At 38.0% G+C, this 27,122-nt stretch overlaps 1 protein-coding gene across 6 annotated transcripts in view; it reads right to left on the reverse strand.

The window, feature by feature from the left end:
* Positions 1 to 827: 827 nt before the first annotated feature.
* The window catches only part of C4H4orf50 (chromosome 4 C4orf50 homolog), a 77,598-nt gene continuing 51,303 nt past the window's right edge, over positions 828 to 27,122 (reverse strand). For all 6 annotated transcript variants that reach the window (XM_048943119.1, XM_048943118.1, XM_048943120.1 and 3 more), the window contains one exon: positions 828 to 4,944. The gene's annotated coding sequence lies outside the window, so the exon portion shown is untranslated. The remainder of the gene's footprint in view (positions 4,945 to 27,122) is intronic.

A 27,122-nucleotide genomic window follows, 5' to 3' on the forward strand; every position in this document is an offset into this window, starting at 1 on the left:
ATGAAAAATATGTGATTTTACCAACCTGCCAATGGTAGCTGGAACTCTTCTTTCAACAGTATGAATGCCGAGAGCTGGAAAATGGCTTCTCAAATACAGGAGCTCAGAGAACACGCAATGTACGTTTTCCACCTGCTTTTGCTTTTTTGCTTTGCATATTTTACAGCACAATCATCAGAAAAAAAAAAAAAAAAAAAAAAAAAAAAAAAAAAAGCATCAGTAGTGAGAGTGAAAGAGATCTGAGACTTCTTTCTTCCAGAGGATAAAGCTGAATCACTCAGATTCCTTCTGTGCTTTACACAACTACTGGATTTCTGGCTGTTGTACCCTTCTCCTGTCCCCAGTTCCTGTCCTATACACTGGAAATTTGCACAGCCCCTTGATATGTCAGAACTGGATCCGAAATTCCACAAGCCAGTAAAGGCTCATGTTTCCTACTTCCTGAGAAACTACAATAAAAAGACAGCCAGTACTGTTCGATTAACTCATGCTAATTCTGTAAAGTTATCAGAAGCTGAATGGCAGCTTTTCTACGAAGAGGAGCAAGAACTAAAGACTGAGCAGTATCCTTATCCTGGTAGCCGATCAAATAGCCAATAGTTGACAACCCTTCCTCAAAATGGAGACTTTCTTGGTTGCTATGAAGGGATACAGTTGTGTTTACAACTATATTTAAAAGCTCCACCACCATTTTGGAGTTAAAAATAATTAAAATTATAAAGTTTTTAATTTAAAATATGAATACATTTAATATACAAAATTGTACAAATTATACATTTAACTAACATAGAAAAATACATCTTGTTAACAAGATAAAATGTCAACATATCTTACATAATTTGTGAGAGTTACAAATCTGTGATAATCATCAAGTAGACTTTGTGACTTCATTACAATTCTGTATTCACCCTAGTTACATTGAAAATTAATACATATGTACAATTCACATCCATGATAAATGCCTTAAAGTGGAAATCTTTATTGAAAAGTTATCCATGATCAAATAAAAATCAAGAGTGGTCTCTGTCTTGTTACTGAAACTTCTTGGTTAGCTTCTCCACTTTGACACCCAATTACAGGGTAATCATGGGTAAGAGTTTAAAATTTTTGCATTTATTTACAACCCTTTCCCTCCAAAAACATCTATCTGGTACATCTGTTTAATAAGTATCAAACCATAAACCCCAGCCTTTTTGTGAATTCTTTGGCACCTCTTGAAATGGACCCCAACTTGCATCCCCAATGATTCATGTTAACTACAACACCAGTGGCTGTGCAGAAGAGCTGAATAGCTGCACAGCAGTAGAGCTCAAAATACATCTGCATACATTATTTATCCCAGATTTCTCATTAATGCCCAGGAGGTGGGGAAATATCTTTGTTTCAGTCAGTGTGAGTAGAGTTTTTACTCCTTATTTAATTTACATGTTTTCTCTCTCCAAATTCCAAACAAAAGACAGAAACCTAATCTATAAACAAGCCATAAAAATCTGTTCCATGCTGCATCTTGTCTTATATACTGTGAGCTGTGTAATAATATTTTCTATTCACATATTTTTTAAAACTTGTTTGTCATCACAAGGAGAGAAATAGACAACCACTCCTCTGAGTTTCATATCAGCTTTTTTTTTCTTTTTTACTTTTTTTCTTTTGGTAGCTCTGTGCCAACAAACTATTTTTTAATTCCTAGAAGATAAAATTCCCTCCCCATCTCCAAGCCAAATGCTGATTAACTTCTCCTAAGATCTGCTTAGGAACACCAGTGAGAAAATGAACGACCTCTCAAAGACTTTTTGCACAGGAGTGGTTTTAACCAGTGAACTACTTTTTCCCTCATTTAAAAAAAGACACAACCACTATTCTGAGAGCAGAGAAATGCAGATATTCAGCATCCATTAGTTCACACTGCACAGTACCCTCTCACGTTGGAATTTATATTTGCATATTCATATTCCAATAACAAGAGTCTCTTACAGACAAAAATAACATCGAACAGAGATTTATACCACTGATCCCAATGACTCCAAATCAAAGAAAGTCTTCACAACTACTCATCTCTCTTCCCCCCCCTCCGTATTTAGAAAATGTTAAACAGAGCTGTATAATATTGCTGTATACCTATCAGATTTGAGCATTTCTTAAGCCAAGTAGATTGCATGAAATCTTGGTCCCAGGGAGACCAATGGAGATTTGTGGTACAAGTATCTCATCCAGTACATTTAAACTTACTCTTCTTTTCTAATTCTATCTCCAACTTGCAATTATCCTCGTTAGCAAATAATGGTTTAGGCATGGAAGACAGTGATAAAACTTAAGTCAGCTATATTTTTAATTCACACCCTACATAATAAACAGTATACTTTCTTTTCTAACAATTTTGTGGGGACAAAAATTCCTTTCCATAATCCTATTGCTACTGATTTCTAATGCAAATATGTTTGGAGCCAAAGGCACAATACATTTTAAAGGAACTCTGCTGAAGCAGGAAAGAGGTTTGAACAAATTTCCGTAATCCTAAGGTCTGTTTCCCCTCTGCCTCCTTAAGGCACTAAAGGATTTCCAAAGGATTAGTAGCAAAACCCAGCATGTACATCTCCCTCCCTCCACCCACAACCATAGAAAATCGAAATACTAAAATCCTTCCTCTGCAAGTTAGAAATACAGGTCAAGGTTTACACTTTTTAAAAGCCCAGAAGGTTAAACATGATCCATACCTTAGTATGGAGGTTTAACTTGAGAACCCTCCGGTGTATGTGAAATATTTCCCAGCAATTGCGTTATTCTGAATGTAATGTGATTATTGTGCAGGAGTCAATCATGGTACTTCCAAGCATATGCCATCCATAGTAGTACGAAGAATAGAATTCAGGCTTTAAAGATTGCACAAGCAGCTTTGGAAATACATTAAGCTATATTTTCAGTATCTTGTGGTGCTCTATACATTATAGTATATGGAAATAAGTGAACTGTCAAAGAAATCATCATGTAACGCAGCCCACTTTGTCTATTTAGGGCGACAAAAGAAGGTTATTTTTACTTAGAATTTAGCAGCACCTCAATTCTGACTGAGGAATTTGGTCAAAGCGATATTGTGCATATAAAGCAATCAGAACAAAGTACCTCATTTTGCATTCTGAGGAAGTTTAACACAAAACAATGATGTACGTAAAGCAGTGCCCAGCCTGTTTGCCATAGACAGCACATCTAACAAGTTAACTTCTGCTTAGCAAAAGAAAACTGAACAGACTCTGTAGCAGTCAGACAACACTTTTCACCATAAGGTATCAAAAAAATAATAGCCAGGATCTCTGTTTCAGTTGATAATCTCACATTTAAAAATTTTCTGTTAGCGATTTAAGGTAAGACTGGAATTTTAGTTCCTGATCCTCAGCCACATGGTCTACCAATTCAATTAATAAACACGGTCTTCCAATATTGGTCTGATGGTTTTCATACTAGGCTGTGGCAGAATTGAAAGAGAATCATGGTACAAACCACAAAGAATGAAGCGTGCTTTATATATCTTATGCTAATCATTTTGAAATGAAATCTAATAATAGAAAGCCTAAGATGATACAAAATGGACAGGTTCATTATCAACATTTATAATTCATGGTGGGAGATTATGCATAAATGCTAGGAAAGAAGCATGATGTTTTAGTTCAACAATTAATTCAATAGCAAGTAGTAGGTTTTAATTGCCTGAGTGCTGTGAAAATGATGCACGTTTTCTGGTGGATAGTATGCAAAGGGAGAGAAACCTACGCATACATCATTGCTTCATTTTAAAAACTTGTAGTTAAACTTCAAGTGTTAACATGCCAACGTGCCATCTTGTTACTAGTCATAAGATGGAAATACACATTACATTAATCTGATTTTGGATTCCACTGTTTTTTTTATCCTTCTGCCTCCTTTCAAAGAATATCTGTTATTACTGGGAGACTGAGCTTTGTAAATATCAGCACATTCCAGCAGCAAACTCAAGAAGAAAAAAAAAAAAAAGAAACACAAAAAACAGCTGTCAATACTGAAAGTCCATTACGGTGACAGGGACGGTTTGGGAGATCAGTATCTATGGCTGTTTCCACTCGGACAACATGAGTTGCCACATACTTCAGCAGTGCTGTGCAAGCTTGTAGTTAAAGAAGGAATGTACATATCTATATGACCACTTATGACCACTTAAGCACAAGTCCTGTGCCAGTGTTCATGTCTGCCTGCCTTCACAAATAGATACTTAGTTATGAATAGCAGGAGATATGAGTGCATAAAATATACTGTAGTTGCAAAATATTTTTGCATAACGTGTAATATTATCAACCAATGGGTGCAGAAACACCTACTTCAGAAAAAGAATGCATATATGTGAATACCTTATCTGAAAGTTAAATTCAATGTGGCCTATTCATGTGTTTGAATACCAATCAATCTAGAGCATTAGGACATAGTGCTTTGAAGTTCCAGATGCTTCTCTTGTGTCCATGAAGTGCATCCTCAATTCATACATTGTAAAAATGTAGTTCTATCTCATTTCCTGGACAATTTGTACCTTCATCTAACATGTCCTCAGAAATACTGAACATCCTAACTTAAACCAAAGCCTTTTTCTGGAATGCTCAACACCATAAGAGGCTGCAGGCATTACATGCCCACATCAGCAGATCTATGAAGACTGAGGTATGTGCTTAGTATGATAATTTCTTAAAATGGGACTTTCGAGATCTTAAGAAAACAAAACAACAAAAAAACAAACCACATATCAGACTGGCTCTCATGGTCAAGTTCCACTACAGGATGTGGCTAAAACACAGTAGATGGTAAATCAATGCAGCTTCTCAATTTTTTCCCGTAATGAAGCAGTTGTGGTAACCTCCACGTCAAAACACCTTTCATCATTCCTTCAGAGCAGTAATTGTGTCTTTGTAACCAAAAGTTTACTCCCTGGATAAGTGAAAGGAGAAAACACAGAGAGAAAAGCATAAGATTAGAATCTGGATTTCCACAATTTAAAGCATTGTTCTTTACTTGTTCAAGGACAAAATAAAGCATTTGGAAAGTAGAGTGCTTTGTGTGCTTCCATGCATACATAACACAATTGCAGCATTAACAGAACACATTGTGGGAATTGAATTGTTCTAAACACATTGAGATGTTTTCCCACGATTAACTTTTATGATGAAAGTCACATCTTGTACTTCTCCTTTTTGCTGCTCCTTCTTGTAAACAAGTTCCACTCATCCATTTATCAATATGAGAACGAACACTTCCTACCCTCTTCCCAAAACCATTTCATAATCCTCTTGGAGGTAGACTCTCAAATAAAGTGCATTCCAGGGATGACAGCCATCAAGTCCAACCTTCCAAGTAAGCCCTATCTATATGCCTCTTTCTCAGAGCAATTTCAAGTTCATCATTTGGATCATCTCTCTGATAAAAAAGCCTGGATTTGCATTATCTAATGAGGCTACCATTATTACTGTTAAATATTGTGAATGATGCACTGCCTGTATTTGTTATCTAAAAATTAGTGTCTATTGGAGAAACACTCATCTTAGTATATTAAGAGCATGGGAAATGAAACCTACATACAAGATTCTAAAACACTAATACATTGAAGTCATTATTATAAAACTGGCTAGCAATGGAAATTAACTGTCATCACTGAAACATAACCTATTCACTGACATTCTCCCCGGAAGAGAAAAATCAGAAAGAGGAAAAGAAAAGAGCCCTCCTGGTTTATACTTTAGGATAGGAAAGTTTTAACCAGCAAGAAAAACAGAACAAAAAATCGTGCAGTGAGGCAGAATGGGGAGGCCATCATTTTTGGAGAAGCAGCTATATGGGATATTGTGGGAAACAAAACCAGTGAGGTGTGCAAGAGACAATAATTGAGTCAGGAGAGTGCCAGCTGTGCAAGAGCACAACGGTGATTGCTATTGATAAGAGGCACTTAGTGTCCTTCCATACTCTCTGGTTCAGATTTCCATTTTGAATAAAAAGGTGACAAATATTCAGTCTTTCCTCTTATTTAATACAACACAAGAAGCTTTCTGCAGCCTTCTTATGATGCTATCTTGCTATAATGTTATCTTCTCTTTTTTTTTTTTTTTTTTTTTTTTTCCTGTAAGTGGATTCAAACAAAAGAGTCTGGGGAGTTTCTTTTCTATTCATCATGAAATAGAGCCCTATTCTGTATTGCCAACAAACAGAGTCCTTTGCAGGTCATTCTTTTCTCCAAAAAGGGAAGGCTCATAGAGTGCTGGTACCAGGCTACAGAATCACAGAATTATTTAATTTGGAAAAGACCCATGAGATCAAGTTCAACAATCACTTCACTCTACCAAGCCCACCACTAAACTATGTCCCCAAGCACCACGCCCACACATCTCAAACCTTCACGATGGTGACTCTACCACCTCTCTGGGCAGCCTGTCTCAATGCCTAACCATTTTCTGTGAAGAAATTCTTCCTCTCATCTAATCTAAACCTCCCCCAGCACAACCTGAGGCTGTTTCCTCACATCCTAAAGCCATTTCATGTCCTATGAAAATACTGTCTCTGGGGATCACCATATTTTAGTATGAACTGCAATCAGGACAATGTGCAGCAGAACATATTTATAGTTCTTGCTATCCACAGATATTAATAATTTCACAGGATGTCAGCCACATCCCTTTTTATAACGAATATTACAGAAAGAATATTAAAAAGAGAAATATGATCTTGTATTCTGGGACAGTCTGAAAGACATTCCTGTCTCTCCCCTTCCACCCCTTCCACTCACACAAAGTCTCTTCTATGTGATCCCATCAGCATGCATAAGTTCTGGACGAGATCAATGTGATGAGATCCCATGACCTTCTAAAACTTCATCTTAATTTAGAAGATAGAGAATTTGTACTTTTAGCCTTTCATTTGCTTGCACATGAAACACCAATCATTTCCACTGTTTACCAACTATTTCAAAGGGAATTTTTTTTTTTTTTTTTTTTTTTTTTTTTTGCATTTTAGTGGCCACATCTTTTGTCATTGAACTTTGAAATAAGTTCTCCAATTTTCTGTAGTCATAGATAGAGGATATTTGTCACAGAATCACAGAAACATCAAGGTTGGAAAAGACCTACAAGATCATCCAGTCCAACCATCCACCTATCACCAACAGTTCTCACTAAAACAGGCACTGTAACTCTTAGAAGCATTTACAGTCTTAAAACAGTTATTGGCATAATACTTGAATCCATTTTTACACGCTTTTTTTCTTGAAAAATTTAGCTATCAATTAAATTTCTAATTTTTCTCATAGTCTTCATTTGTTTTTTCACCTTCTTTCCCTCATCTTTGTCCTTGTTCCTTCCCATGTGGTGTTATTTATCCCACCTTTTATTCTTCACTCTATGTCTTTTATGACCCTTGTGCTTCTTGCAGTCTTATTTTCCTGACACAGTACTCATCCATCTCCCATTCTTTTTGTTTGTACCACTTACCTAAGTAGCATGGCAACATAAATGAATACAGATCTGTTGTAATTACTCTTGTCAGGAAAGATGTCTGTTTTGTGAAGTGCTTGAGGCAAATAAAGGTCTTCATTATGTCACTTTGCCAAAGAAAAATACCAACTAAGCATTTACAGTGCTTAAGCACGGAGGTACAGTCACCAACAGGGTACCACAGCAATTAACAACCAGCCAAGTCTTTATTAACAGCGAGACTTAGAATTTCAGCAAGGGTATCTCTCATGCTCAGAAACCTGCTGGCATCCTGTTCTTTGTTAGGGCTAAAGCACATGCATGAGCAGCAATGCAAAGGCTCGGCTCATGCTCCTTCACAAGAGGAGCAAAATCAATTTCCGTCACCAGCACAAAGAACTGCCAATGTAAACTGATTTCTTCATGACCTTGGAGCCTTAAAGGGAATCTTACAAAATTAAATGACAAGACTGTACCATACTCTCTAATCCAGGGTTGAATCATATCCAACATAACAAAGATTAGGGCATTTTTGTATGCTCAGTTATGTTCTTCAGTCTTTCACAACCTGTGTGCTGTCTGCATTCATTTGTTCTGACTTTTCCTTACCATCCTCATCTATCCTTGTTTATCATGTGCTGAGATTCCCAAAACTACAGGACCATAGTAAGGATTTCAGAAGGTTATTAATATCAACCATTATGAAGCCAGACTAGGTTCCTCAGACCTATATTTATTCAAATCTTTAAAACCTCTAAGAATGGAGAATTCACAGACCTCTCTTCTCTGGGCAACCTGTCCCACAGATGGATTGTCCCCAGGGAGGAAAGGCTTTTCCTATATTCAGTCTGAATCTCCCTTGATTCACCTCATGCCAACTGAGCGCAGCAATTCCTTGCAAGTTGTTGTGAAGTCTCTCCAATGCCAGCTCTTCTCAGGGGTGAACAAGCCTAGGTCCTTTGGCCTCTTCTCAGAGGGCAAGGGCCCTTACCCCACAGTGCCTAAACTAACATTTTTAAGGAAGCTGAGTGTGAGAGCACTAGTAATGCTACGTAAAGCCATTGATGGGCCCTCAACAACTCATTTTGTTCAAAGAGTAATGATTTAATGAATGCAATGATAGAAACAGTGCTGACTGCTCTGCACAGACTAGTGATCTATCTCTGCTCACAGCAGCGGAACACAACCAGTGCTCCCCAGTTTCAACTACTTCTAAAAAGAGTTGTCCTATCTGACGCCTCTACCCCAGAGAGCAGAGCTCTGCATCCACTCCAGAGTCTGTGGTCAGAGACAAACTAATATAGATACTATTAAGACAAACAACAGCAGGGATGGAAGTTAAGAAAAAAAAAAAAGAAAAAAAGAAACTACAATACCGAAGGCACATTCTTAAAATCTCTACACCATCTTCAGGGAATGCCTGTTCTTTTTTCACTTAGTGAATACACACACACAAAATTTCCAGCTAAACACTTCTTTCCACTAGGAAGCTAAAGTTGGAAAAAGGAGGACATTCTTTTCCTCGTGTTCTCTGACAGAGAGTGTGAAAACTGGTGACGCCTCTGTAAAAACTTTCCATGTTATGTGGGGTGGGCTTAGGCAGTGGACCACCACTGAATTCCAACTGCTTCACTCTGCCTTCTGACTAATCTCAGACAATGCCTACTGGAAACAATTCCTAATAATAACTAACACCTAATATCAAAGAACTGAGTACAGTTTAAGAACTGGAAAGAATTTATGCTGCAAAATATTAAAGAATTACTCTGCCCTGTTTTGACCATTATCAAACATCACCTGTTCTCTCCACTTTGACATCACTGAGGCACTATTGGCTTTTACCTCCATTCCAGAGCTACAGCAGCACAAAGGAAAGAAAATGTCAGCAAGAAGGCTTGTGTTGTTCTTCAATATTTGTTAATGTATTTAAAGATACTTGGTCTATCAAATACAAGGAGCAGTCATTTTTATATTTTCTATTAATTAAAGAAAATTAAAGGTCTGTGGTATACACATGTTATTAGGAAACAATCTACCATGAAATATTCTATGCACATCTTAAATTACAATCTAATTTTATCATGTAAACTTCTTTTATTTAGAAAAAGTTTGATTGCCTGACTATAGAAAAATTGCTGAAAAAGAGTGATTACAGGAAAGGAAGTGTTGTAAAATTGCCTTTTGCCACAATACACATGGGATCCCTCAGCTTTATGGTAAATATTGTTTCAACAAACACATTCTGATCTCTGTAAAAACATTAGATTTTGTATTTGGAAAAAAAAAATCAAATAGAACTCAGTGGCATCTTCTTATTTATGACTTGCTGTTTATAAAGGTAGCTTCTAATTGATGGCGTTCAGGAGGTGTGTATCTCATTAAACCTGGAGTGAAGATGTATTGATCCCAATTACAAGCTAAGGTCAACAGAGCTTGGCTGTATATCAGAGCAAAGGAAAAGCTTTGCCAACTGCATCCCAGAGGAAAAAACAACCAACTAACCAGCCATGACTATTAAAAATTATGAATAAATTATATTATTTTCTGTTAGAAAATGAAATCATGGTAATCTAATTTTTTTGCTTAATAAATGTATTACATACTAAGAAGTTTTGCATTTATAGATTTGATTCAGTATTGTTGCTCTGACTTTATGCCACTCTTTCTTTCCAAACTAATGTAGTAACTCTGGGCAAATGAATTCATGCAGTGATGAACAAATTTCGTTTTAACTAAACCGTACACAAGATAAATTAATTTCATTAACAGTTGATTCTACATTATGCTTAATATATAACACATGAGTAGTGCTATTTAATGGTACGGAACTCTTCTGGAAAATGTAACACATTCATTTTCACAATTTGGAGAAGAACAATTTAGGAGTCTTAGATGGGTTTGAGGGAACAGAAGTTCCAATTGTGCACGGACAGTTGAATTCACTGCTGTGCTGAGCGCCATCCTGGAAGTTTCTTTCTTCTACTAGTGGTATAATATTTAATATATTGAAAGAATGTCTTTGCTTTCAAAATATCTTCTAAAATAACATTTTTGTAAATACTTCTTGTTCTGGTGCAAGGCACTCAATTCTGATACGCAAATGCATACAGAAGAATCCTGATGTGTAACCTCCTGCTCATCAAATATTGCAGAAATTTGCAGGCAGGCAGGCAGCAGTAACAGACATTATGAACAGAAATTATGAGATCAGTATCTAACCCATAGTCTTGAGAAAGCAGCCAAAGCAAGCTAGCTTGCCAAAAAACTTACAGTGAAACATGCTGATATGAAGCAGTCCAAAAATTGTAAATGACAATCTAAGAAACCTTGAAGTCTGATCACGGTTTGCTGAGAAACACACGTGTGTGTGTTCATGAAAGAAAAATCCAGCTGGATTTTTTTTTTTTTTTTTTTTTTTTTAATGATAAAGAGTTTGCCCAGTACCAGTCCTGGTTAAAGAATGTCCCTGTTCCAATTTAAAATAAGAAACAATGAAAACACCTGTGTATTCAAAGCATCTTCCAGAAGACCCTGTTCGATTTTGCTGTACAAAAGCATCACTCCCACCAGAGCTTTTGCTAGCCTTGAAAATCTACTGGTTCTTGTTAAGTATCGGGTCTTTTTCTGCTAAGAAGAACTTAGTGCTATTTACATCTCTTTTGATCTGTTATTAAGACAGTTATAATGGAGTTGAAGGCTAGTACAAATGAGTTAACCTCTCATTATAGAGACAAGAAGAGCATGGCACCACGTACGGGAGTGTATTAGCACCATCATACGTCTGGTTACAAACAGAACATATGTGTTTTTTCCAGTAGTGAACATAGAACATCACTTTCCTGCAGCCCTAAAGTCAATATGCAAAAGAACATTCAGCTCCATTATTTCCAAACACTGAGGCTGAAGGGACAATCTTTTCCTTATTGTTTCTCAGAGAGTATCTTTAAGATCACAATCCTAATCATTAGGTTCTGCTGGTAATGTGCAGTGCAAGTTTTGCAAAATGGAAATGATGTACTTGCAGTAAATAACAGTTATGAGGCCTCTGAAAACATGTCTCATTTGCTGGCTTTGATTCATTGCAGCAAGGCATTGCAAACTGAATCAACAGACAATGAGAGAATTCAACTGTTCATCAAGGTTGGAAAAGAACACTAAAATCATCTAATCCAACCATCAACCCATCACCACCATTGTCCATGAAACCAAGTCCCTCACTGCCACCTCTCCACGTTTTGTGAACGTCTCCAGGGACTGTGACTCCATCACCTGCCAGGGCAGCAGTAAACTCTGTGCTTCAGAGCATGTCCGTGGGGAATGCTAGGGAAAACAAGGAGGCAAGTGCAACCATGAAAATCTGAAAGACCTGCTGGGTGAAGAGAATGCCTACTGTGACCAGGAAAATGCAAGATTCCTTGGATTAAAGGCCACTGGTGCTTTTCCGTTTTGAAATTGCTGTCATTTTACCAGATGATCTTTCCAGGCAGACCTGGAAATTCACATTTCATAGAATCATAGAACCATTTGAGTTGGAAAGGACATTTAAAGGTCATCTAGTCCAACTCCCCTGCAATGAACAGGGTCCCCTACAGCCAGATCACATTGCTCAGTGCCTCGTCTAGCCTGACCTTGGATGTCTCCAGGGTTGGAGAAGATTACCCATTTGCATGGATAAAGGCAATTCAGAAGGGTCACATTCATCTAAACCACAGCAACCTTTGTGCACATTGTCAATGTGTCTACACATGTGCCTACAAATATGGGGCTGCCCACTGTCCTTCAGGAAGTTTGATGATCTGGAAATAGCACAAATGTTCTGCAGAAAATCATTAGTTTAAATTATTTGAATTAGGAGAAGACACACATTTTCTTTAAAATTCAAGGTCATTAACAATGGATTGCTCAGTATGAGACAAGGTTTTATGACTCACAGGAGACTGGGAAAAATCATCAGCAGAACTGCTTATTTAGAAAACTATGTTTAGTCACCAAAGACACTTTCAGAGTTATTGCAGTCTCCTTAAACACTTTTTTAATTGCTGCAGCAGTGCTGTAGCACTAACCAAGAAATATCTCCCCCTTAAATGCACAGTCATACAAGTAACTCATCAGCAGATTTTTCTTGCTGTTGTCAGCATAAGAAAAATGGGCAAGCAAATTCGCATTTCATCAAGGTATTTTATTATTCCACTATCCCTCCAGCCACACGGGGGAGAATTATGTATGCTCATCCAGAACCAATTATGTAGCACTTGAGGCTGAGGATTTTATTTTTTTAAGTAAAAATCAGAACAATGTTACTACAAGTCCATGTGCTAGTCAATAGCAAATCATCGGCTTTCTGTGGCTGCGTCCTCACCCTGATGCCCAACCAACCTACAGGAGATTTGAGTGTCAGCCTGCCCAATCCTGTCTGACAGGGACAGTGGGTGACAGCCATGATGAGGCAGCACTGCAGGGACAGCACCCACAGACACCCCACAGCACAGCTGGACAGTCCCCTCATTACTGGAAAAGCCTGAGGACCAACAGAGAATTTTGCTCTGGGCAGAGTTCAGTAACTGCAACCTATTGTCACTGCAGCATATTTTAACACGATACCAATAGTAAAAACCAAAGTAATTCTATCCCAAATCTAACTGCTTGAAAATTATTAATGGAAGAAAAGCATTTGTTTTTCCTGTCAATATTCACAGAGGCAAAGCAAGTTTCTCTGGTCAAGCTTTACTCCTGTGGTGGAGAATTCAACTTATGACCTACATAGTAGGAAGTCATGTTTCATTGCAATTTCATCCCCTTGAGCACTGAAAAATTTGGAAATCAGACAAGATGAACACAGTGCCCCAGATTTTCTCTGTCATTTGGGCAGTTTTGCATTGCATCATTAGTCCTAAATCACCCTAAAGGGACCATCAAGCTTGTTGTCTACCATCCTCCTTCTTCGTGGCTAGAAAAAACATGTTCACCTTCCAGGGCCTCTGACTGCTGAAACTCCATTCTGAAGCTGTAGATGTTAAGTTCAAATTACAGCAAATTTTAGTGTTCTATATATTACATGGGGGATGCCTACTGAAATTTAAGGGTATGCTCAGGACACATAAATGCCTAGTTCTCCCATCCACACAGGTTGGATGAGATGGTTTACTGGGTATGGTGGTGATGGGCAGATGGTTGGACTAGATGTTTTTGGGGTCTTTTCCAACCTTAATGATTCTATTATTCCAGTACCTTTACAGAGATACAGACCTCAATGTCAGTGATAAAGCAAGCACATAAAAAAGCAGAGCATCAATATGTATTTCATCTGCCTTTGCAGTGCCATCTTATCAGCCTCTAGGCTTTCTAGAATAAACATGTCCTCAAAAACCATGAGAGCAATAGGAATTTGTAGGCCATTTGATTATGGACAGCCTGATGCTACGTGAAGAGCTGCATTGCAGCTACAGAGCTACGTGAGGGTAAGCACAGCAGTGAGCTGCTGCCTGACCCACAAACATTACATGCATGGACTTAACCAGTAAATCACAGACCAGTGCAGAGATGGTCCGCAACGAGCAGAGCCACTAGGATGCTGTATGTATCTCTTCATCCTCTTTCTCCTCCCTGAACTTTAGATGCACTATATCTAAAGCAAGTAGACATAGGATCTCAACAGCCAGATGCTGACATATTAGGGTTTCCACATGGGATTACTAAAAGTGGTCAGAAAAAATGTTCACAGAGCATTTGATTTTGATGAGGCTGCAGGATTCACGCCTGATTTCCTGCCAGGTCCCCTTCCCTGGTCTTCAATGGCATTTCTGGCAGGTTGACAGAGAGTGGGAGTTTGAAAGAAGTTATTGCTCCAGGATCGCCTCAGAGATTGCAGAACTCCTAAGCTGCTGGCTCCTCTACAGATCTCATTAGGCAGGTTGCCAAGAAACTCAGAGTGGAGTATCCCTGCTCACAAATTCTGAAGCTGCCACCTCTCTGTTAGCCCACCAGGCAGAAAGACAAGAAAGACAAGTGTGGGAGCTCTGGAAATGTGCAACTCCTTGGCATCCTCATCAGCCAGAGGATCAAGACAGAGAGCCTTTAGCTGGGGACCCCAAAGTTTCCGACGCCTTCAGTTCTAGGTGTCATTAACAAAAGAATTTTAAAAATACACACTTTTTTGTTTGTTTGTTTCAAATCAGAATAAAGCCAAATTAAACAAATCTATCAAAATCCTTTGCAAAATGGAATGATCTTTTTCCATTCCAATCCACTTAAATAACAGGCCATCATGACTGGCCTACAGGACATCCCAGGGTCCAGACGCTTAAGTACACAGATTGTCCTATTGCCCAGCAGCCTGCGCTTTCATCATCTTCACAGCCTCTTCCTTTCCTTTCCTCTTCCTTTCTATCCAAGGTATTCATTCCCTCCCCATTTTATTTCCAAAAACAAGCTCTTCTGAGAATGCTGTGTTTTATATAGGGAAAATACCATATCTGTGTAGCCGAAGAACTAATATATATATATATCCGTATATATATATATATATACACACACACATATATATGCATATATTGTATAAGATATATATTTATTTATCACTAATTTCATGTGAGCACATAAGCTAAGTTGAAAAAGATTTATTTTTCTCAAACTCCTATAATCACAAAGCCCTATATCAGGTCAGCAGGCTTACATAACAGTGATGCATCAGGCTCTGTGTCCCAAATTAGATAGAATATGCTGTGACTGCTACATAACCTTGTGTGCTTGTTCATCAAAGGCTCACATGCATCTATTTTGTATTAAAGGAGACCCACTGAAATCTCAGCTTTCAATTTTCCAAAGACCTGTAATTGCTTCATGTTCTTAGCCTGGTGCTTGGAATCACAGACTGAATCATTTTCCTTAGGCTTTTCTCTCTCTCTTTTTTTCCCAGATTCACTAGTACCAATCAATTCCACTGCAGTTTTGCTTCTAGAAAGAAAAGATTTTGAGTTAACTCACATTAGTTATATTTCAACATATTCTTTCAAGTACCGTTGTTAATTTGAATGTTCACTCCATATTTTCTTACTGCTGTTTCTTGTTTCTCCTTTTCCTTTAACCTCTTCCATTTTGTCATTCACCCACAAGCCATACCTCTGAAACAGCCATAGCTCGGGGACTTTATACATCTTCACAGGACACAGCACACAGGACTATCCAGACTGGGATGTTAAGAAAATCTCTGTATTAAATCTAGGACAAGGTATAAGGAAGGGGAGAGGACTCAAATCAACAGCTGGTGCCCAGTGCTCAGGCTAATATCACAGGCACTCATACTTGAGGACAACAAAATTGATTTACTATTGTAATCATTATAGTGCTTTATTCAGCTATCAAATACATGTGGATATCTATGCAAATCCCAATTCTAGACCAAGAAGGTAACTCCAATATGCAATTCCGATCTCCAGCTGGCATGTAAATGAGACCATTGACTTCTATAAATATTCTAATATGGTTAAATTCGAGATGATGCACTAGGAGCTAAGTGTACAGCTCATGCCTGCAGCATTAAAGACCATGTCAACAATAGCATCAAAGAAACAAGCAGAAACTTTTCTGGCCAACAAGTTAGCATGACCATCAAGCACAAAGCTGAAAGGTCAAATTGGATTTGGGATGTAAATGAGCAGCTGACAGACAGGCAATTCTACCACATCTCTCAGGGGCACCTAATCTGAGTGGCATATGTGAAATAGAATTTCCCCAGCACTACTACTGTGTACAACACTTTTCAGAATACACAAGCTATTCTATAGGTAAAGTTTCCACATTTCTTTTTATATTTACTTCCATTTTTACCACAAAGTAAAATACTGACACTAAAACAGGACAAATATATGATACCAAGCTCACCAAAAACAGTGCATTTATCTGCAAGAGTACACCTCTAAAACTTTCTAAATTTGCATCTGTAATAACATCCTGAGCGTGACCTGTTAGGTTTAATCACATAGTAGGCATTTTCCAAGTAATAGGAACAATTTTATGCTCATTTAATATATGCAGTGCTATACTAAGTCCAGTTAATCAACACTATTTATTCTGCAAATAGGAAAAAAATCTGTATGTCTATCACACTCCATCACCTTTCTCCACCCACTTCAAACTATCACTTTCAAAGACTTTCCAATTTCATTTGCATAAAGTACACCCTCCTCTCATACAGCTTGTTAATGCATTAGACTAATTTTACAAGGAGCTCCTGTAGATAACTATTGGCAATAATTTCCTGGATCATCTTGTCACCTTCAACAGATCTGCAAGCCCATGGAGCAAGAATGTTATTCATAATCAGAGAACCTCTGGATCCGTCCACAGAGAGGAGGCTGTGGATGCAGATAACCTCTGCTTTTTTAAGCAGATAGGAGCTGGCAGAAAGGACACTTGTGAATGCACAGAAGGATCAGAAAGATTCACTGGAAGACCTCTAGAAGTGGGAAGTTCAGGCATTTGCAAGGGGAGAAGCAGGTGGAACAACCCGAATGAGATTTGAGGGGTGGGCATCTTATGGCCAAAATGTATGGTTACTACCTGCTTTCAGACAGGACTTCTACTGGCATTACTGGATTAGCAAGTTCAGACCTAAGGTGGTGGCTTTAGCAGCTGCTAAAGAATTTGTGATGTTCAGTGAATGGGCTTGGTCTTGGTCTTGCAAACCCTCCTCCCGCAGATCTGTTCAAGAAAGTTGGAATGGGATGTAGTCAGGAGGCAGATGATTAAGCCTAAAGTGCTAGGACACAACAGTTCTGTTGCAAACCAGCTACTGCAAACAGTTGCATAAGCTTAAGAAAAGCAAAAGAAATAGTTCCATTGTCTGCTTTTACCATTATATTTACAGCCTTTCCCTGACTGTGCATATACTAAGCAGCTTGCAAATTTGCAGTGAGTGGAGGGAATAATGTGGTTATTTATAAAGCAGTTAACCTTTAGGACTGACCATTGTATTAACATTAAACCAGTCTGCTTCATGTTCAGAAGGGCAGTATTTTCATCATTTGGAAAATGAGAAAACATTCCAAAGCTATCTGCGAATATAGCCAGAAGTTTTCAGCCTCATACTCTGTTGGCTGGTACAGATTGTACAAGAGATGGAATCCTGAGACAGCAGTGAAGCACAAACACACAATGGCACAACAAAACTGCTCCAGAAAACAGGCCAGAGTGGGGGAGAAAAACAAAATTTTTTTGTGTTTTCCTGACATGGCAACTGTTCACTGCCAAGTATTTCCATTGACTTTCTGCTAATCCAAACAAACACACCACACCTGTCTTTGTTCAGAAGTTACTGCCAGTATCAGCTAACACCTGGAGCCCCAGCAATATCTTTATCCGGTACTAAGCTGGGACCAAAAAACTGAAAACAATAGCTGGCATGCCACCATTTTTCTGACCTTATCTCAGTGTTTTCTTGTTTCCAGGGAAACTCACAAAACTCATATAAAAAAGTCCCTATTATAATGGTAAAAACAGATTTTTATTTTTAGATATGGTTAACCCCTCCATTAAGAAAAGAACACAATCAAATGAAATTTGTAGTAGCAGTAACACTGACATAGGATAAACACACTGATGTCACTGACTACATCTGCAGGAGCAATTAACTGGAAGCACAAGTCACTACTGTTTGCAGAGGCCCTGGGCTGCTTTGCTCAGGTTACCATGTACCTCAGCAAGCTATTTCATAATAATAAGTCACACATCTATTGTGTCTTCATTATGCCTTCTCTAATTTGTTCAGAGGATTCAAAGTTGTTTTCCTGAGAAAAGACCATGCAAGCCAAACCCTGCATACCTCACACCTTCAAAGACACAAAAACAGTAAATGAACCTTCATTTTGCTCCAAAGAGAATACGGTGGTCCCAAATTGCATATTTATACCACGAATTATTCAAGATCACAGCAGGTAACAAGAAACATTTTGTTATGCACAATTATACAGCTTAAACGTGAGAAGACATAAAAGAAGAATAATTAACAGCTAGAAAAACAGAGTTAAGTTAAATAGCAATATTGCTATTTTTTATGCATTTCATTGACGGATGGCTCATGCTGTTAACCCCAACCTTCTACAGAACCCAGCCCCAGGAAACACCAAACCTCAGAGATTCTCAAGTACATTTCCCCCTTAGAAATCTGGTTTCACTTCAGCGTTCAGGAGACAAGAGGGGAGTCTCCTACTACTTCCAATTATCTTGTTTGCATTGGGAATACTTGGAGAAGAATTTGAGGTAATTCACACTCCTTTCCCTTCTCCAGAGCATTTGTCCAGTACAGGTTCAGTACATCACAGAATATTGTTGCAAATAATAATAATAATTGTTGCACCTCCATTTTCTAAATGAGAAAAATTTCTCAGGAAGTACGTTCACACCTGGGTTCAGTTCTGGGACTGTCTATTGAAGGTAGAATTGCAGATGATGGAGCACATGTGCCATCACTGACCCATTTCACCCAAATTTAGCTTTAAGTGGGTGGAGAAAGGTGATGGAGTGTGATAGACATACAGATTTTTTTCCTATTTGCAGAATAAATAGTGTTGATTAACTGGACTTAGTATAGCACTGCATATATTAAATGAGCATAAATGAGCAGGTCTAGTTGAAGAAAAATGCCCTTTGTCACACAGGAATACTTCTTGGGACTAATTAGTACTTCTTTTACACTGCTATCTGACTCAGCACAATGTAAGGCATATTGTAATTGTGTACCTGGAAGAAAAAATGTTTCATTTTCACCACAGGAACATGGATTAGGGGAAATGAGGCTTCATGTATCTATGTTCAGAGTTGTTACATATCAATTAAGTAATTACACAAAGCAGAAATAGATAAAAAATAAATTAAAAGGAAAAATCACAGGTTTCCAGAAAACGTGATTGTCAGTTCTTCAGAACAATACAGATCCCTTCCTTTCTCTAATTCATGAAACATAACACAAAATAAAATAATTGAGGAAGCCTAACAAGAAAACACAATGTATATCTTGGAAAAATTACGCACTGTTTCTGTGGAGAAAATTAAACTCAGAAAAGAAAAAATATATAATACCTGGTGCAGAGCTCTGTAACATCTTTAACAGATGACCTTCTCTCTTGACTGAAGGCCTCAGGTTGGAGATAATACATCTAATATATCATCAGCTCTAGGTCATACATTTCCAATTTAAATTTTGTATCTCCCCAGGTAATCATTATTTAGCAATACAGAAATGACAATTCAAATCTTCCTTACACTCAGCAGTCATTTTATTCTAAGTGATACGAATTAAGGGATTTGGGCAAGATCACAGGGAAAAGTAGACCTTCATGGAAAGTACAAGCTAATTTTTAAATAAAGTAGTTGTTTAAACCCAGTTTTCTTCCACCCTTCCTTACCCCTGTATAAGCAGATCTCCATGTGATATCTTCACAAGCATCACTGGGACACAGCCAGGTCAATTGGTGTGCTCCAATGGAGATCAGCTCAGCTCATCAAAACCTCTTCCACACCTCATGTCTGAGCCTAGGCAGCAACAAGGAAGAGAATAACCTCGTTTCCTGTCCATTCAGACCCCGAGCCAACGTTTTAACTTGCAGAGTCAGACATCAGAGTTTGTTCCCTGAAGTATTTGAGGCAGAGGGATGTGAAGGCTCTAATTAACCAAACATTGCATCCTGTACCTTTGCTGGAACACATGAAGTTGCTGAGGATTACATGGACAATAATCACATAAACTGCACAGTCTTGAGCCTGAGAAAGGGCACCCAGCTCTTAAAGAATGACATCAGACCACTTCACAGCTATGTTTTAGTCATTCATGTTTCTTATGAAGACACTAGGTTTTCTTTCTCTGCTTCAAAACATGTAAACCTCTATCTTATGTAGACGCAGAGGTGATGGATATACACATTCCTTCCCATTTTCCTCCATCATTGCCCAAGGGCCTCAAGTACAGATCTGGGTGTTTAGTTACCCAGCTGGTTTTAGCACCTAACTACCCTTGTTATAAGAACTTTCTTACTGCTATATATCAACCCTTGAAATGTGCTCAGCAGTGTTCTGCTTCTGACATATTTTTGTAAGAATAATAGACGCAAGAGACTCCCCTGTATTCAATGTATCTACCTCATCTCTGACACGAAGAAGAATAATGTGGATTTTTCTCTGATCTTGTAAATCCTGGTTACCTACATTTTCAGTGGCACACTGTTTTATCAACTGATATTTCACAACAAGGGGAAGTGCAGGGGGAACTTCTGGTTTTATTTCTGTAGGTCTAATGTTATTCAGTCTGTTCACATAAGGAACATCTTGAAATGTCTGGCTTGGTGCTGGCTGCAAGGAGTAACTGCTTTGCCTTCTCTCCCACCTTCCTGAGAGCACCAAAGATTTTGAACAAAAATAACAATGTGATCAAAACAAATATCAACCATATCCTGTTTCTCACTAATTTCCCACCATTTAAGTTCTCACCTAACTGCAATACAAAACTACTTCTGTCAAGAGTACATATCCAGCAACTACTGCCTCATTATCTGGTCTGCAGCTGGCTAATGCAAAAGTCATCTTCAGTGGCTGACCTGGAGGAGGGGGCATGCAGAGCTTTGTTTCTGCAGCTGCAAGCTGTGTCTTCTACCCATTTTCTCTTTTCCTGAGGAGAGCTCATTTCACAGCCAAACTCTTTAGCTGGCTCTTGAGTTTGAACAAAACCACCTTTATGCTGGGAAGACGGGAAGGAAAGCAATGCAAATGGAACTGCTGAAGCAAAAATCTTCCTTCCCCTCTTTCCTTTGCAGAAGGCTGTAAGGACGGGAGCTTGCCCTGCTCAGGCTCTCAGTCTCAACAAAGCAAGTCACAAAACTGATCTGGCTTTCTAGGGCCAGACAAAAAGGAAAAGCTCTGGTACCCTTCTCAAGCAATGAAGGTTTTCCTTTGTAGGACTGCGGGCTCATGATAGACTACAACTTTAACTTTTTCTTTTATTTCTCTGGCATAGACATGAGTGCTTTCACAGTCTTAGCCAGGAGCTTGAAGTGATAGCACAGCTGAGCTGCAGCTACAAAGTATTTTTAGATTGGTTTCCAATGGAAACGGAGCATTCACAACTATTGTGCCTCTCCATTCCTGCCTCTCTTTCACTTTTGAACCAGGAGGCCGTATTTAAAATGAAACAATATAGGGGAAAAGCATCAAAGTTCTCACAAGCTCCCATGAATTAGGAGGTCTGTAGAAGAAAGCAACTCCTGCAGTAAGCTGCTTCACTATAGGAAAAGCTACATATTTGGATTATTGCTTGTAGAGAGTGCACACAGGTCCTGTGTGTACCCAAACACTGCAAAGCTTCATCTGGGCTCAAGCCAATCTTCACCACACAGGCAAATCCAATTCAGGAATTGGCTGCTTCTTCCCGCACACTAATTCTCATTTGTCAACAATAAAGGTCCCCACGACATACCAGCATTAAATCTCACCTGTTCTCTAACCATGCCCTGATCTATCCTTTTCTTCTGAAAGATTAGCTGCCCTGTCCACACTAACACAAAACCATGTACTTCCATAACTGTATTTAACTGTATGGACTTTGCTCAGCTTCACAGTTTTCTTTGTGTTCAAAATATCCAAACGTGCTCCCAGGAAGTACGTTCACACCTGGGTTCAGTTCTGGGACTGTCTATTGAAGGTAGAATTGCAGATGATGGAGCACATGTGCCATCACTGACCCATTTCACCCAAATTTAGCTTTAAGTGTCAGCCTTTCTCTTACTCCTCAAACTCAGGACTAATCCACATGAGACTAAGTGCTCTCCTGATGGAATTAAGCACCGTATTAATAAGGGAGCTGGTTGCAAACTCCCCTCAATTGTTTTATTTAAATAGTTAGCCAGATCCTTCAGCATCCTGGCACTGTTAATGAAAGGTTACTATAGCAACCTCTCTATGACCTGCATAGTCCTGATTGCAGAGAAGAGCTGATAGCTGAGTTACTGTATTTATGGCCTTGAATAGCAGACTTGAAAGATGAATAGTCTATGACATTCATATGTGCCATAATTACTCATCATGCTGTATTTATTCCTTTTTATCATCTTTTCAAACTACATTTATCTTTAAATTCTAAACTACTGCGTGTGATACAACAGATTAAGACAACATCATTTAAACTTGTGTCTTCTCTATTTTATGTTTAGCAAAGAATTAAACTACTTGGTAAAGTCCAAAGACTATTGTATATTTTACAGTATGATTGGTTAAATTAATACCATCTTATTAGAGTTCAATTTTCAGTTACATATAATTTCAAAAAGCAAATTCAGGATTAGCAAGCCAATTTACGGAATATCATGGACAGAATTAACATTTTTCTTTTCCTGTATTCTTTTTTATTTTTCTTAGGAGATTGCTAACTTTCATTCAACTGAGACAAGCTTGGCAGAAGTCTACTGCAAGTTCATAACATGTCAAAATAAAATTTTAAATGTTTCTTGACAGTTTCTCATAAGACAAGAGGAGGCATAGCTCCAGATGCAGGCCTGGTGAGTGCTACACAACTAGGATCACTGTCACATGATAGTAATATATTGTAGATGGAAATAATGAGGAGCAGCAGTAATATTTTTTTCCTTTGCTGGAGCGTCATTACAACACACATTCAGAATGATAAGCACGTGCTTAGTTTTAGCCTGCATTTCCTTCATTACTACTGCACAAACTGCTGGAGCACGCACACATGGTTTTAGATCAGAAAGGCGTGGGCAGCTCTGTCTGGTTTTAACTGCCTCACATCCAGGGGAGGCAAGAAATTCTCATTCAGATCAGGGCTTCAAGGGAGACTTAAGTAGCATATAAGTCATACAGCAACCTTCCATATAGACATGAAAATCTGTCTCTGTGAGACAGTAAGTAAATGTTCCTTGTTCTCTCTCAAGCAAGTTCCTTTTTTATTTTTTATTTTTATATATGTCATGCTAATATAATTCTTCTCTGGGCCAGTTCTTTCTCCCAGAGGCAACAGGATTATTTTTCTATTTTCAGGAAGGAGGAAATTGAGCTTCAAAATGCATTGCCTCAAAGCCATACACCATAAAAAAAACCTACCAATATCTGTGGAGGAATTGACAGGGATGAACTAAATCCACTGTAAGGATCTTCCATCACGGTAGTCTTGACACAAAATGGAGAAGCATTTTTGCCCTTGTAGCTCATAAAGAAAGCAGTAGCTTAAGAAATTCCTGGACTGAATAACACTGTCATCCAGAGGACAGCTGGGATTTTTCAGGTTTTTGGTTAGTTAGTTGCTTTTTAGCTTTGTTTGATTTATCACGACTGGTGATTTAACTAACAATTAATGCACCTTACGTATTTGGCTTTAAAAAAAAAAAAAGAAAATTGCTTCTGTTGATATCTCTAGACAGGATAAAAAGGATAGATCTTCATAGGTTCTCTGAAAAATGTATCTTTGTTAGTCCTCAGCCATTTTCCAGCAATCAATTTCAAAGATACGCGTGTAAGACTGGGGGCAGGGAGTAACAGGGAAAACAAAACTAGTTATATTGGCTTCATCCACCTGCTTTCCCAGTATTAAAAGAGTTCTGCTTAATTTCAGTCAACTTGCATAATTGACAACAACCCAAAAACCATCACGCCATATGTGTAACTTCACACTTGTAACACTCTGACTTATTTCTCTTTGATATACTCAAGCTTTTAGCTAAGATTTTTAAAACTTGCCTTCCTTAGCCCAACAGCTATATTTAAATGACCTGCTTTATAAAAATGCTGAGTATGTCACACCGTCACAGAGGTCTAAATGATATGTAGTTTTTCTTGATGGTGGTTTCATATGTGATGAGTTAATCATCAGAAAGTCTTAGACCCTACGTTTTCCAACACCCAGACAAACCTTCAAGGAAAAATTTTTTCTGTGCTCCTAGCATAAGAGAAATTAGAAGGGTTTTTCTGGGGAGTCCATCACCATTGAATTCCCTTTGAAAGTGAACGTTTAATCTCTCCAGCTAATATGATTGTACATCAGCTCTTTCCACCTCTTTGCACCCTCCTGTGTTCTAAGCCTGTTATTTTAATTGACTTCAGAAAAGGTTTTATTAAAGAGGGCGTTTTCCTGGCTAGCAATTAAAGTGTATCAACATCATTTCTGCAACTCTCCTTTGAAAGTCAGCCCATTTCTTATCATCTGCAGAAAAGAGACAGTCTTTAAAAGCAACACAAGGACAAGAAAAAATATCCACAGATGTATCAAAGTTTTGCCTAAACCTTTCATAAATTATTATATTATATACTAAATGTTTTGAGGCTTTTTGTTAATAAAGCTAGTCTAGAAGACTCTAAAGTACATTCTCTGAAGCATGCCTAGTAAAAATCCCTGCTGGTGCAAAGTCTCTGTGTTTTCACTCACTGAAATTTGTGTTGAAAAGTGGCAATGCAGAGACACTGCATTTTAAGGGTGGCTTTGTAGGTCAGCCTTGGGTCTAACCAAGAACAAGAAAATTGGGTTCAGCTTCTTTATCCACCCCAGACTTCTTGGGAAATGCTGGGAGAGTCACTTGTCTTCTCTGTGTCTTAACTGTCCCCTTATAAAAACAAGGATGCAAAAATTACTTCCATATTTAAATACCTGGTTAACTCTCAGATAATCAAGTTCTTTAATCACACTTTTTTTTTTTTTCTATTGAAGTTTATAAAATTCCATTATATCCTTAAATATGCATTTAGGCAACTTCAGTGGCACTAAAGTGTGCAGACAGAATTTCCATCTCTGTAGTGATATTAAAATATTTTAAGTTAAGTAAGAATGTATATTATGATCATTCACCGAGTCAATATTTGCTTTCTTAAACCCCAAGCAATCAAGTCTGCTCTGCCTTTGCTAAAGAATCAATGTTGTACTTGGCCACTTATGTCCAAATTGAAGCCATTAATCTCTCCCATTTGTCACCTCCAGATTAAAGTGGTTTTGAAACCACAGAGAGTGCAGCATGCTCCCAGCATTGAAACAAAGCTGCAGGGCTCTCAGAAGGCTCTGCTTATGTGTAAAGGATATGAATTGAGTGTTTTGTGAATAGCATCATGAACAAGACGGAAATTGCCTGTGTATTCATTCAAGCTTTGATCTCACCAGAATTATGATCTATAGCTTAATTTTTACTTCAACAGGAACTATTTTATTGCTAATAAGAGCAAGGAAGTATTTAATGCTCTGTTAAAAGCAAGTAAGTTTTGGTCACCTTTTTTGAGGCTGTATGATTGTAAGAACAAAGACCACATGGCTGAAAAGTACCTGGCTACAAAATTTCCTTGTTTGTTTTAGTTGCTGTTAATTTTGTTGTTGGCAAAGGGTTTGTTTGTTTAGTTGGTTGCTTTGGGTAGTTTGTTTGTTTTGGCAAACAATTGCTTTTAAGGGAACTTCCTATTCTGCAATACTTATTTAGAAACAAGTAAATATATTTTTTATTAACCAAATTTTAAACATTTCAGTACAGAGCACAATTAGGGATTTATCACATGTGGAGAGGGATGTATATGAACAAGCCATCTGTCTATGGCTTAGAATTTCTTTGTAATTTGGCCCCACACACATTAAAATTCACTAACTTGTTCTTAAAATAATTGAGGTTCAATCTGGTAAGAGATGAGTCACTGTATATGGTACGTGAAATAAACCATGGTATATAAATTCATATTCATCTTAAAGAGAAATCCCACAAAAGAAATTTAAGTTTCCATCTAAAAATACTCAACCTACTATACGTAAAACCTTTGTTACAATTAATATAGGTATATATCTCTTGGATAAAGTTTAAAGAACAATTTCCATCTCCTGCTGAGTAGCAAGCTAAGAAAACTCAAGCTCACAGTCTGTTTCCTGCAGCTTAGAAGTGTATCTTCCTTTCTTGCATCTTTCTCTCATTGCTCATTCTGCATCTACCCCCAATGGACTCTCTAAAGGAGAACACAGGAGTTCAGGGCAAAGATGTTTAAAAACCTGCCTTTTAGTGTACAGGTGGGGACACAAGAGGCAGAACATTAGTTCTCCAACTCTGAAAAACCCATTTACAACTCTGCAATATGTTGAATCAACTTGTCCCTTTTATGATGCCAGTCAGACATTCTTACAAGAACTATGAAATAAAGAAGTATTGAAGGTCAGCACTCACATATCTCCCACTTTTATCTAGGACAACTAGTTTATTCGAAAGACCACTAAAATCACCTAGTCAAACCATCCACCCATTATCACTGTACTACTAAATCATGTTTCTCAATGCAAAATCCACTATTTTCTTGATCACCTTCACAGATGTTAACACCACCTCCCTGGGCAGCCTGTTCCAATGCATTACCACTCTTTCTGAGAAGAAATTTTTCCTAATATCCAACTTAATACCCTTACAACAGTTTGGGATGGTATGTGCCAGAACAGCTGTCTGACTCATGTCAAACATGGTCTATGCTTTTTCAGAAAGGGTCTTAAACTATATTAAAACTTCTTAGTCTTAAATTTGTTTAAGCAAATAAGTAATACAATTAGAGAGTTTTAAAGTCCTGTATGAAGAGCTTTGATTAAAGACTTATAAGCATTAATTAATTAATTAATTAAAAATAATTTAAAAAAAACCACATAATGCA

Source organism: Lagopus muta, chromosome 4, assembly GCF_023343835.1.
Source record: "Lagopus muta isolate bLagMut1 chromosome 4, bLagMut1 primary, whole genome shotgun sequence".
Lineage (NCBI taxonomy): Eukaryota > Metazoa > Chordata > Aves > Galliformes > Phasianidae > Lagopus > Lagopus muta.